Below are 13481 nucleotides of genomic sequence, written 5' to 3' on the forward strand. Positions count from 1 at the left end.
AACTCTGATCATCATGTGACTGTTTCCTGCAGTGCTACAACTGATCGATTGGCTCCAACTGAGTGAATCTTGTAGCAGATTACGAGGATACACAAGGAACTTGGACACAGAAGGAGTCCATTTGGCTCATCATGCCTGTGTTCTATCAACACCAAGCTCATCCAATTGATCATTTTATCGACTCTACTCTTGGAGATTCTGGAATATAATGTGCTTGGGGTAATTGGAATCGAATGCGCTCGGGGTAATCGGAATCCAATGTGCTTGGGGTAATCGGAATCTAATGCGCTCGGGGTAATCGGAATCAAATGCGCTCGGGGTAATCGGAATCTAATGCGCTCGGGGAAGTCGGAATCAAATGCGCTCGGGGAAATCGGAATCGAATGCGCTCGGGGTAATTGGAATCTAATGCGCTCGGGGTAATCGGAATCTAATGCGCTCGTGGAAATCGGAATCTAATGCGTTCAGGGTAATCGGAATCCAATGTGCTAGGGGTAATCGGAATCTAATGCGTTCAGGGTAATCGGAATTTAATGAGCTCGTGGTAATTGGAATCTAATGCACTCGTGGTAATCGGAATCTAATGCGCTCGTGGTAATCAGAATCTAATGCGCTCGGGGTATTCAGAATTGAATGCACTCTGGGTAATCGGAATCTAATGCATTCTGGGTAATCGGAATCTAATGCACGCTGGGTAATCGGAATCTAATGCATTCTGGGTAATCGGAATCTAATGCACTCTGGGTAATCGGAATCTAATGCGCTCGTGGGAATCGGAATCTAATGTGCTCGGGGTAGCTGGAACATAATGCGCTCGGAAAGCTAACGTGCTCAGGGTAAACAGAATGCAATGTGGTCAGGGTAATTGGAACCTAATCCGCTCGGTGTAATTGGAATCTAATGTGCTCAGGGAAGTTGGAACCAAATGCAAGTGGTATTTAGAACATATCACCCTCGGGGTAATTGGAACTTCACAGATCGAGGCTGAAGGGCAGGAACTTTTTCTCCACTTCTGACAGGTTGATGACCTTGTGATCCTGCAACATGTCTCCTGTTTTCCTGTCTCTCAGTCCTTTGTGTCCTTCAACTCTCTGTAATCCCACCTCCTCACACACATACAGCCACACACTGTTTAACATTTAAAGGACATTGTGAAAGATACGAATTCTACAACACCTGAACATTTTTTTAATTGAAACCTCAAAATTGTTGTTTATCTAAAAGTAAGAACCTCAGTATCTTGGAAGTAATTTATAGATTTTATGACTGACCATGTCATCAGCTGGGCTCCATTCTTCATCGAGGTTACCAACCTTGCTGCACAAACTCTCTCCAAACAGTGGGTACACAACCTTGGCTGACTTCCCACATCAGTAGCATCATGACCTCAATTGTTTCCAGTCAGTCACTCAGGCAATACAATCGCACTTTCTCTCTCCCCACAGCAAATAGCTTTACCGATAGATGTATATCTTATTTTACCTGAAGACACACACTCACCCAGCATCCTATAGCAAATGCATTCCAACCGCTCATCTTCACACCATTGTTATCATTGTCTCACGTTGGTGGAATCTTTCCCAATCCTTTCCCTGAATCCATTCGGTCTTCGCTGCAGTCAGTTAAGCTGGTGACCCACCACCATCTAAAGTTATCTCCCTTATTGATGCAAAATCAGGGGTTCACAAAATGTTTTTTCATTTGGGTTCTCCAATGAGTTCCAGCAGAAATGGTTGGGTACTCACGAAAAAAATTTTTTTGTCAGTTTGTGCACTTTTGGCTGCTTTCCCAAGCACCACTCCAATTTTAAAGCACTTCTCCGCTTTGCATATCGTCACCCTCAAAACAAAAGTGCCTAAGTCATTTTATTCGTTGATGAAGCTTATGCACTTTTGTTATGAGGGTAACGATATGCATCTTACTCCTGTGAACGCCGGCTCCAGACGAGTCACTCCCAAGCCACTCTTTTTTTTTCATTCCGGATGCTCCTGAACCTTTTCTCCTTTCTCCTTTACAAAAAATTTTTTTTTAATCTAATAAGTTATAATATAACTTGTAAATTATATCATGATTTGTAAACTTAATTTTGTGAACTTAAATTTTGAAATCACAGGATATCAAAATTATCTTGGAAGAATGTTGCTTATACTGGGTGAGAAAAACCTTCCTTCAAAGTCTCTGTTGTGCTATTGCGCTTTTGAGCTTTCTTAGCATCTTTGAAGGCTGCATTTGGTTTTTTGGTTTTTTTTTACCATGCGTGAGTACCTGCGTACCAGTCATGTGAACCCTTGTCCATAATTTTTGCTATTCCTATTGACCTTTGCACTCTTTCAACTTGTGGCATTATTATCCACTTTTCTCCTCTGACTATGATTGAGGAGTATGTCTGTCTGTCCCTCTTCTTGTTTTGCTTGTGGATTATTATTTTGTCCTGCCCCTTTTCTGCCTGATCCTCTTTGCACAATTTCTTTGTATTGCCCCCTCTGTTGCCTTGCCTTCTCATGAGCCCTTGACTTCTGTTAACCATACTGTGAATGTGTGTTCTATCATCATCATCATTTACTTTATTGGGGTACCCTGTGAGTACAGGGTACCCCATTGTTTTTTCTTCTGTTTATTATTACTTACACATTATACATTATTAGTGCTTCAAGCATGGCTGAAGCTCTATTGAAATCGTTCGTATTATTATTATTATTATTATTATGATTAAAGGCGTTTTTATGTTCTACTGACCGATTTTGTGGCGGATCTGGAGGGAAAACTGTTGGATGAAATTCAACGAAACTTAAGAGGATAATTACTCACCACCTGACGTTTATACTATGAAACATTTGATGACGTAGGTCACGTGGTATGGCGGCCATATTGGATTTTATCCAAAACCTAAAAACATCTTCTTCTCCAGAAGGGAAAATCTGACAGCCTCAATCTTTTGCACACATTTGCTAAGTTGCATGGGAATGTAAAGTTGTTAATTTAGTTGAAATCGTTATTTAATTTATATGATTAAAAATGATGCCGATTTGCCTCATTAAATATGCAAAATATGCAAATGAGAGTTGAAAAAATTTAATGACAGATTTAGATAGGACATAAACAATGTTTACACTATGTCTGTATTTTACCCCAGTGAGGCCCTAGAGTCCCCAAAAGTTGAAAATCACCCATTTTTGACATATCGTAAAATGAAAACCAAAGAAGGTAGACATATAGTGACCATACATTCTGGAAGATATTTTAACGTTCTACAAGTTCGCCATTTACATTAATATGCAAATGTGGAGTTATTGGACTTTTTGGGGGACTTGAAAATTTGTCCAGCCTCGATTTGTCCAATGTGAAGTTTCTTTCTCTATCATGTATTGCTGTGGGCTTTTCAATCCTTCATTGAGATAACATGAGGGACCCCTAACTGGGCCCCATTGCAGACTTGAACTAACTTTCTAACTCGGAAAACCCATATCATGTGGGTGATAGTTTTGAAATTTGTTAAAATGGAGGCACGCCTTGAAGCCCGGGATTACTGGTTTACCAGTTTTAATTATTATTCTTTTTCCGCCATCATTTTGCACCCTTTTTCACTTTAAAAATCATTTTCTCTGGGACACTAAGTCCGATCGACACGAAATTTTCACCATAGTTTGTGTCTTTTTTGATGGCACACTCACGTTATAATTATGACGTCATTAGTCACGTGGTGCGGGCGCCATCTTGAAAAAAACGATAAATTTTGGACATCTGTATCTCGGAAACCGTGCAATGGAAAATTTTTTCGCTTGATACATTTTACTAAGCTCCCTATGCGGAACACGTGTGATTTTTCATGACGTCATAGGTGAAGCGATATACCGGTGAAAATTCGTCAAGTAGAACGCCACATGAGAAAAATATGAAATTTTTTGAGCGTCATCGACTCCTAAATTCACCGTCGAAAATATTTTTCTTGACGTCATCGATGACGTAATTTGGCCACCATCTTGTTTTTAAGTGTTTTTTTTTAATCTTCTTCTCCAGAACGGCTGGACAGATTGAGGCGAAACTTCACAGGTGCATTCCCCATGAGGTCCTTTTTCAAGTTTGTTAATTTCTTCTTGATACGTCACATGGTTTGGCAGCCATCTTGAAAAAACCCTAAAGCCTTCAAACATCTTCTTCTCCAGAAGCGCTGGTCCAATGAAGGGGAGATTTCACAACTATATTCGGGACATGTATGCGATATAAGTTTGTTAATTTCGAATTGATAGGTCACATGGTTTGGCCGCCATGTTGGATTTAAGAAAATTATTAAATAATGGTTTCTCGGGAATTCCTTTAACCATCGAAGCGAAAATTTGCAACTACCTTCTCACACCAAGTCTGCATACATGGTAAAAAAAATTTACCTCAGAAGTCACATGGTTTGGCGGCCACCTTGGATAGAAAAACCGACCTTAACCAATTTACACGAAACTTCACACACTTGTTAGGGTTGATGATAGAAATCAGAATTTAAATTTATGATATCATTGGTCAGATGGTTCGGCAGCCATCTTGGATTGAAAATGAATAAATTTTTAAAATCTTCTTCTCCAGAACGGCAAGACAGATTGAGACGAAACTTTACACGTATATTCCCCAAGAGGTCCTTTTTCAAGTTTGTTAATTTCTTCTTGATCGGTCACATGGTTTGGCGGCCATCTTGAATTAACCCTAAAACCTTCAAACATTTTCTTCTCCAGAACGGCTGATCTGATCAAGGGGAAACTTCACACATCTATTGCACATGATGAGGGAATACAAGTTTGTTAATTTCTAATTGATAGGTCACATGGTTTGGCAGCCATGTTGGATTTAAGAAAAATATTAAATAATGTTTCCTCTGGAATCACATAACCTATGGAAGCAAAAATTTGCTATTATCATCTACTATCATGTATGCACGCGTGCTAAAAATTATAACATCACAAGTCACATGGTTTGGCGGCCATCTTGGATAGAAAAACGCACCTTTACTGATTAACACGAAACTTCACAGACGTGTTCCACTACACAGTTGGAAGCAGAATCTAAATTTGTGGTCATAGGTCACATGCTTCGTCAGCCATCTTGGATTGAAAAATAATAACTTTAAACGTCTTCTTCTCTGAAACGGCAAGGCAGATCAAGGTGAACCTCCAGTAGTATGACCGCCTCTCCATGACAAATACAATGTTCTCACGCCCTTTTGATGTACGACACAACGTTTGGCAGCCATAGTGGATTGAAGGAAAAATATTAATTAATGTTGACTCTGGAACTACTGTATCAATAAATGTGAAACATCAGCGTGATGATGGAATAGTCATGTGGAACGAAGGTTTGAAATTTCAATGGCATCGGGCCTCGGGTTTGGCAGCCATGTTGGATTTAAGAAAAATATTAAATAATGTTTTCTCTGGAACTGCTTAACCTATCGAAGCGAAAATTTGGAATTATCATCTACCATCATCTTTGCACACGCGGTAAAAATGATGACGTCACATGTCACATGGCTTGGCCGCCATCTTGGATTGAAGATAAATATTAATTAATGTATACTCTGGAACCGCTGCATCTGTATATGCGAAACTTCACATTTATAATTTAGGCAACATGTGAAAGAAAACTTTAAAATTTCAACCTGATCGGTCACGTGGTTTGGCAGCCAGAATTATTTAATTATTTGAATCTGGTGGCCAGTAATAACGAAATTGAACGCTTTGTGCTGCCCAGTTCGTAACTCGTCTGTTCCGCGCCGTCTCAAAGCAGGCCTGTGTTTGTATCACTATTAAATAATGTTTTCTCTGACACCGCTTATCCTTTCAATGCGAAACTTTGCGACGATGATTTAAGTCTCACGTCGTGTCAAAGGCGGACACGTCTGGGTACCCGGTCATCACTGCCGGCAATTATAAAGTGGCAGTTCTTGTTGTTCTATTTGAATTATATTTTTAGAGTGTCAAAATAAAATGATGCCTGAACAAGCAACACTGTGTAATATCATTTAACACATTGTGCCAGGAGTTCATGCAGAAAATCAGTTCTTGCATGTTTCACGATTCCTGGGTCTGGAATTGAGAGATGGAACTCAGGCACGTAGCAGTGGGACATTTTGTACAACCTCACACTGTGGCTCGGCTCTGAGACATTGAAATGGAGTAGAGGAAGCTTTTCTGGTCCCATGCGTCGACGTATTGGTTTTGTGTACCAGAACCCTGAGTGACCCGCTTCGTCATGCAGTGTGTGCGGGAGGAGCACGGCCTTTATGTCCCAGGTTAATATAGTCTGCAATACCTCAAGCAGAATGGCCGCCATCTTGCATCGCACCATAAAAGTGCGGCGATAGTCAAATGGACTGCATGAGAGTGCATTGTATTGTTTGAACAAGGTATTGTGCTGGGAAATATGCAAGAAGGCTTTGGCTGCACAATGACGAACCAGTGATGAGTCAAATCAACTGAAGACCATAAAAGTCACAAAGGCCAAGAAGGGATCCAGAGACTAACAAGGCAGTGGCAAAATAGAAGTGCACAAACCTTTCGTCATTCTCTTCAATCTCATTCTTCCATCCAGATCTTCAAGACAGCTGTTCACCACCATGTCAGGTCATCTCCATCAAAAACTATGATATTTTATTCCACTGTTAACCCTCCCATGTCCAGTTCTTTCCAAGTTTTTATTGCTGATGGGTAAATTAATCAAAAGACAGCATGTTGTACTTCGCAAACATTCTGCTCTATTCATTCTATCATTTGCCCGATGTCATCTTCCATCCGCTTGGAAGTCATCTAACATCACGTCATCAACTATCGTTGCTACTTATATATGGCACGAGTTAAAACCACTTCCGCTTTGCTGCGAAGATCAGTGTTGGATGATTTTGTTTGAACCTCCGCTTAAAATGGGTGAAATTCAACATTTCCAACTCGAAGGGCACTCGGCAGTGCGCATACCTCCGCCACGTATTGCCTGATCCAAGAGAATATATCGGGCCCAATACATTTTTAAAATATCATGCTGTATATCGTTTTTGGCACTTCTATACCTCTCAATGGTGAAGAATCACTATGAGAATTAAATAATTCTCGTATCCACATCTGGATTCAGATATTCACCAAAATTGAAATAATTTGTTGTGGTCTCACACCCAACCTGTGTACCAAGTTTCCACCGAGTTGGTCAACAAGTTTTTGAGATATCATGCTATATATCATTTTTGGCCTGATCTCTCAATGGTGAAGAATCATTTAAAAAGTTGTAGTCGTCGGATCCGGATCCGGATCTTCACCAAAATCTAAAGTGTTTGTCCTTGTCACACACCCAACCTCTCCACCAAATTCCATCTGGATCACTCAACAACTTTTTGAAATATCATGCACACAAACAGACAGACAGACAAACAAAGACAAAGAAACAGACAGAGGGGTAAAAATATAATCTCCTTCACCTTCAGTGGTGGAGGTAATTATTCTCACTCAGATTTCAGCATCACTATAATGCATATTATCAGGTTGTTTGAACTTTCTTTACATTACAAGAAGATTTGTAATATCGGCTACCACCAGGTGACACTACAGTTCCTTCAGAAAGATTCACACCCCTTGACTTTTTCACATTTTGTTGTGTTACAGCATGAATTAAAAATGGACCAAATATAGATTTTTTTTTGTCACTGACCTAAAAATAATACCCCATAATGTCAAATGTGGAATTTTATTTTCAGAAATTTTTCAAATTCATGAAAAATGTAAAGGTGAAATATCTTGAGTCAATATGTATTCAAGCCCTTTGCTATGACACTCCAAATTTGGCTTGGGTGCATTAAATTTCCTTTGATCATCCTTGAGATGTCTCCAGAGGTTAAATGGAGTCCACCTGTAGCCAATTCAATTGTTTGGACATGACTTAGAAAGAAACACACCTTTCTATACAAGGTCCCACAGATGACAGTGCATGTCAGAGCAGAAACTCCACCATAAAGACCAAGGAACTGTCAATAGAACTCTGAGATAGAATTGTGAGGAGGCATCGATCTGGGGAGGGTATAAAACAATTTCTAGTGTTGAAAGTTTGCAAGAGCACAGTGAGATCTTCATCATTAGGAAATGGAAGAAATATGGAACTACCCAGACTAGAGCTTGCCCTCCGACCAAACTGAGCAACCGGGCAAGAAGTACCTTGGTCAGGGAGGTGAACAAGAACCCAATGACAACTCTGACAACTACAGAGTTCCTTGGCTGAGATGGGAGAACCTGCCGGAAGAACAACAGTTCCTACAGCACTTCAGAAATCGAGGCTTTATGGGAGAGTGGCCAGACAGAAACCACTCCTGAGAAAAAGGCACATGACAGCATGCCTGGAGTTTGCAAAAATGCACGGGAAAGACTCATAGCATGACGTAAAAGATTATGTGGTCTAATGAGACAAAAATTGAACTCTTTGGCCTGAATGTAAAGCGCTACTTTTGGCAGAAACCAAGTACAGCTCCTCACCCATTTAACACCATCCCTACCATGAAGCATGGTAATGGCAGCATCATGCTATGGTGATGCTTTTTCGTGGCAGGGACTGGGAGGCTTATAAGGATAGAGGGAACAATGAATAGAGCCAAATACAGGCAAATCCTTGAGGAGAACCTGCTTCAGAGTGCCAAAGACATGAAACTACGACGAAGATTTACTTTCCAACAGGACAATGACCCCAATCATACAGCCAAATCAACACTGGAATGGCTTCAAACCAAGAATGTGAAAGTTCTTGAGTGGCCCAGCCAAAGCCCCGACTTGAATCCCATTGAGAATCTGTGGAAAGACTTGAAGATTGCTGTTCACTGACGCTCCCCATCCAACGTGACAGAGCTTGAGCAAATCTGCAAGGAAGAATGAGAGAAACTCCCCAAATCCTGATGTGCAAACCTGATACACACATACCGAAGAACACTTGAAGCTGTAATCACTGCCAAAGGTGACGCTACAAAATATTGACTCATAGGGCTGAATACTTATGCAATCAAAATCAAGACCAATTACTGCACCAGTCCCAAGAAGAAAGAGCCAGACATAATAATACATGCACATGCACATACATGCATGCACATACATACAAACACACACATACACATACACACACAAACACAAACACACATACACACACACACACACACAAACACAAACACAAACACACACACACACACACACACACACACACACACACACACACACACACACACACACACACACACACACACACACACACAAACACAAACACACACACACACATACACACACACACGTCTCACCGGATTAACCATTGAGGCCGCTTCCGGCTATGACGGCCAGGCCGTGCGGTGGCCGAGGCCCAGTGGGAGCGCCCGATTCGGGTGATGATGCATCGTTTCGGGGCAGTGCCCTGCACTGCACTGCAGGGCCTATAAAGGACGGATCGTAAAGCTATCCGGAGAGTAGAGTCATGGTCGGCCTCATCCTTTTTTTGTCTGGCTTTGGATCGATCTCTGCATATTCTTGCTGCTTACTCTCCCCCCACTCGTTCTCGACTCTGCCTCCTCCACCCACTTGCCGCTGGCTCCATCCACCCACCTGATCCCGTCTGCCACTCCGCTCACTCGCTCTCGACTCTGCCTCCACCTCCTCCACCCACTCGCCGCTGGCGCCACCTAAAGCCTCTCCCTCACACCTGATGCTCTCACCCATTCTCTGGATCGGCGCAGACACTGCGCCGGCACCGCAGCCAAACAGGAGAGGATACGCCAACTCTCAAGGAGGTACGTTCAGTGGAGCATCCCCCCAAAACTTACTGGGTGGTGCAGTCGGTCATTTGTGCAAGGTATTACAAGACCATTAGCCTCATGCCCTCTCCTTTCTCCTCTTCATCGGTGTGTGTGTGTGTGTGTGTGTGTGTGTGTGTGTGTGTGTGTGTGTGTGTGTGTGTGTGTGTGTGTGTGTGTGTGTGCGCGTGCGCGCGTGCGCGCGTGCGCGCGTGTGTGTGTGTTAGTGTTTATGTGAAGGCACCTGTCCTTGCTCAAGTTAAGAGTGTGGAAGAATTATATCGTGATTGGTCAGCTCTGTGTCTGCTTTCGTAAGTTGCTTGTTTTGTTGACATACCTCACATTTCTTTCTATCTCTGCTTACACACAACAATAAACTACATTCACTGCACCACATATTTTTCCTCGCCTGCCAGTTAATAAATGATTTTGTATAAATGTTCCCAACTCGTATTTGTATTTATTTCATTGATCCAGCATGGTCCGTATCCGAGCTGAGCTGGGACTTGATGACCAACAATCCTTTTTTTTTTAGCCAGTACGTCCTTGGCCATGTCACTCATCTCCATCTGACCCGGTAAGGTGACCCGGTTCGGATCAGGCGTACCGAGGGCATGTCCCCCGGAAATTCGGTCACGTGATTATAATTAGGTAACCAATTGAGACGGAGGAACCGAAGTCATGTGTTTGAGTTGTTGACATTTGCGGTCGGTTAGCGACCCGCCGCGTGATGGAGTTATCCGTGCGCGACGGCCTGCGATTCCGGGGAGTCTGGTGGGAACCCGAAATAGCTTCCCTTGCTTCACCCAGACCCCCGGCCGCAACAATATAGTTATATGTATATATATAATATATATGTATATATGTATATATATATATATATATATATATATATATATATATATATGTATATATATGTGTATATATATATATCTTCTTCTTCTTTTGGCTGTTCCCGTTCGGGGTCACCACAGCGGATCATCCGTTATGATCCGCATAGTGATTTGGCACATGTTTTACGCCGGATGCCCTTCCTGACGCAACCCCAGTCGCCTCTTACGACACAGGGAAATGGTACACCTATTTTAACCGGGGTATACACCGGCCCAGTACACTGGTACTCATTTCGCCGACCTCGGAAGGATGACAGACTGAGTCAACCCCCTGGTGTATTAATTCTTTGGCCCAACGGGGCTTGAACTCAGGACCTTTTGGATCCCAAGCCGCTGCCCTAACCACTGCGCCAACACCAGGCTCTAAATATATATATATATATATATATATATATATATATGTATGTATATATATGTGTATATATATATATATATATATATATATATATATATATATATATATGTGTATATGTGTGTACATATATATATATATATATATATATATATATATATATATATATATATATATATATATATATATGTATATATATATATATATATATACACATATATATGTGTATATATATATATATATATATGTGTATATATATATATATATATATATGTGTATATATATATATGTGTATATATATGTGTATATATATATATATATATATATATATATATATATATATATATATATATATATATATATATATATATATTTAGAGCCTGGTGTTGGCGCAGTATATATATATATATATATTGTTGCGGTCTTCGCGCCCGCCGGCGTGCGACGGCCACGTAACTCGAATCGCGGCACGTCGCCCACCGGACGGACAATCCAGTCGTGACCCTCTCGGACTAACGCCGGGAACCAGTCACGGGTGGACCTTTCGGTCTCACCGCGATCGAGCCAATCAGCCCCCGCGTGGGATAGGGTTGCTCGCCAAATTCGAACTACCTAAGTACCCACGCGGAGGGTAGACCGGGCGATCGCACCTCGCCGCAGGTCGACTTCGGACACGGGCCACTTAAGCGACCCGTTCCGTACTATCAGAATAACCGAGCGGTGTTATCGTCGACCTCGACGGTTCGATTAATTATCGGGCGTATTCAGCCCACTACCAACCCTTTACGTGAAGCAAGATGAGGGTTCAATGGAGGAAAAGACGAAGCGAAGCGGGAGAACAGTTCAACAATAAAGCACATTTATTCGCGACGAACGGAAAGCACACAAATACAATTCCACCAAATGCACACAAAAAAGAAAACACAATTCCATTTACACAAAAAGCAAACATAAAAGTGAAAACACAGTGCAGAGCTAATACCGACTACCGAGCACACGGCAACACTTATACAATTCTACTTCACAGACGGCGCCGACAACACATACCCAAAACCAAGGAAAAGAAATACCCTCAAGAATGAGGTAGGCCTGGGGCCGAGACCAGGGTCGGGCCTACCCGTCTGGTGATGAGACGCGGAGCGGCGATGGCCCCGCAACCCGCGGGCCTCGTGGACAGTGCCTGGCAGGGGTGGGAACGGGGCCCCCTTGGTCGCACTATCTCAGCGCGGGGGGAATCAGGAGGGGGTTGCTGATGCTCGGGGTATAGAGGATCTTTATTATCCCTGGTGTGCGTCTCCAGCTCGGCCAGGTCGCGCTGCCGGCCGCCCTCGGGCGAGCAGCTCCCTGCACCGACGCGAGCACCCCTCGTCCGGTGTCGCCGCCTTTCCACAGCTCCGTCCCCTCCGTTCCGACTCCAACGCACACGACGAGCAGCTCCACCGCCCGCGAAGTCTTGACTCTCTGCTTCCGACTCCTTCGCCTCTTCCGACTCTTTACGACCCGTTCTTGCTGACTCTTTCGCTCCGACTTTTACGACTCCTTTGACTGACGAACACCGTCCTTTTATCCCCCCCCCGTAACTTCGCCTTTGACCCCCTCCCTTTGACCTTTCACCTCGCTCCCCATTGGCCCGAGAAAAAGTGGGCGTGAAGGCTTTTTGATCCACAAATTTGCATATATCGATCGTTCTGGAGGCGGGGCCAAATCGCCCCTCGCTCACCGATTGGACGGCAAAAAGTGGGCGTGTGTCGTTTTGGATCCGTTTTTGAAGCAGAAAATCCGTGATTTTGTACACGCTGTTCAACGCGCGCCCTACACGAGTCCAGCATCGGTGCCCATGAGTGGCGCGAGATGACGGTGATGCGATGGTGGCGAGTTGCGACGGTAAAGGTCATGGCGGTTGTGGTGAAGCGGCGTTGTGGTTGGTGGTTGTTGTTGTGGTTGTGATCATGGCGGTTGGTCCAAAATAAAGATAGTAAAAGAAAAACGGCTATCCTGAAGAGTCGCAGCACGTATAAATGACATGTATTCCCACTAGACAACGGGTTTGGGCCTAACTACACATGCACTTACCGAGATACCTCACCTAAGGGACCTGAATGGTGGTTTGCGAATCTGGTAACCACAACACTACCCCCTTCCCTTTTTACAGACTCGTCCCGAGTCGTCAAATTTTCGTGTGCCATCATGTGTAGTTTTCCCCAAGTACATTTTACCTACGGATCCCTGAGTGCGACATTCATGGTATTCGTGTCCCCAAAATAAATAACCTGAGGGCTGCGTAACTATCTAAACAAACTCACTCACACGGACGACTTAAATAAAATTGCCGGCGCTAAGACATACATGCCGGGGGCGCACTCATATTTACAGTACATCTTAACCTTAACTTACAAATCTTACACTAAACCATGGCCCAGGATCATTGAACTCTGCAAAAGAAAGCAGTTAG

At 42.9% G+C, this 13481-nt stretch overlaps 1 protein-coding gene across 3 annotated transcripts in view; it reads left to right on the top strand.

Annotated features, from left to right (window-relative positions):
- LOC147033921 (monocarboxylate transporter 12-like) overlaps window positions 1-5988 on the top strand; it is a 129048-nt gene extending 123060 nt beyond the window's left edge. For all 3 annotated transcript variants that reach the window (XM_085873086.1, XM_085873099.1, XM_085873101.1), the window contains one exon: window positions 33-5988. The gene's annotated coding sequence lies outside the window, so the exon portion shown is untranslated. The remainder of the gene's footprint in view (window positions 1-32) is intronic.
- The last annotated feature ends 7493 nt before the right edge of the window (window positions 5989-13481 follow it).

Source organism: Eptatretus burgeri, chromosome 1, assembly GCF_056783735.1.
Source record: "Eptatretus burgeri isolate ZD-2024b chromosome 1, Ebu_testis_v1, whole genome shotgun sequence".
Lineage (NCBI taxonomy): Eukaryota > Metazoa > Chordata > Myxini > Myxiniformes > Myxinidae > Eptatretus > Eptatretus burgeri.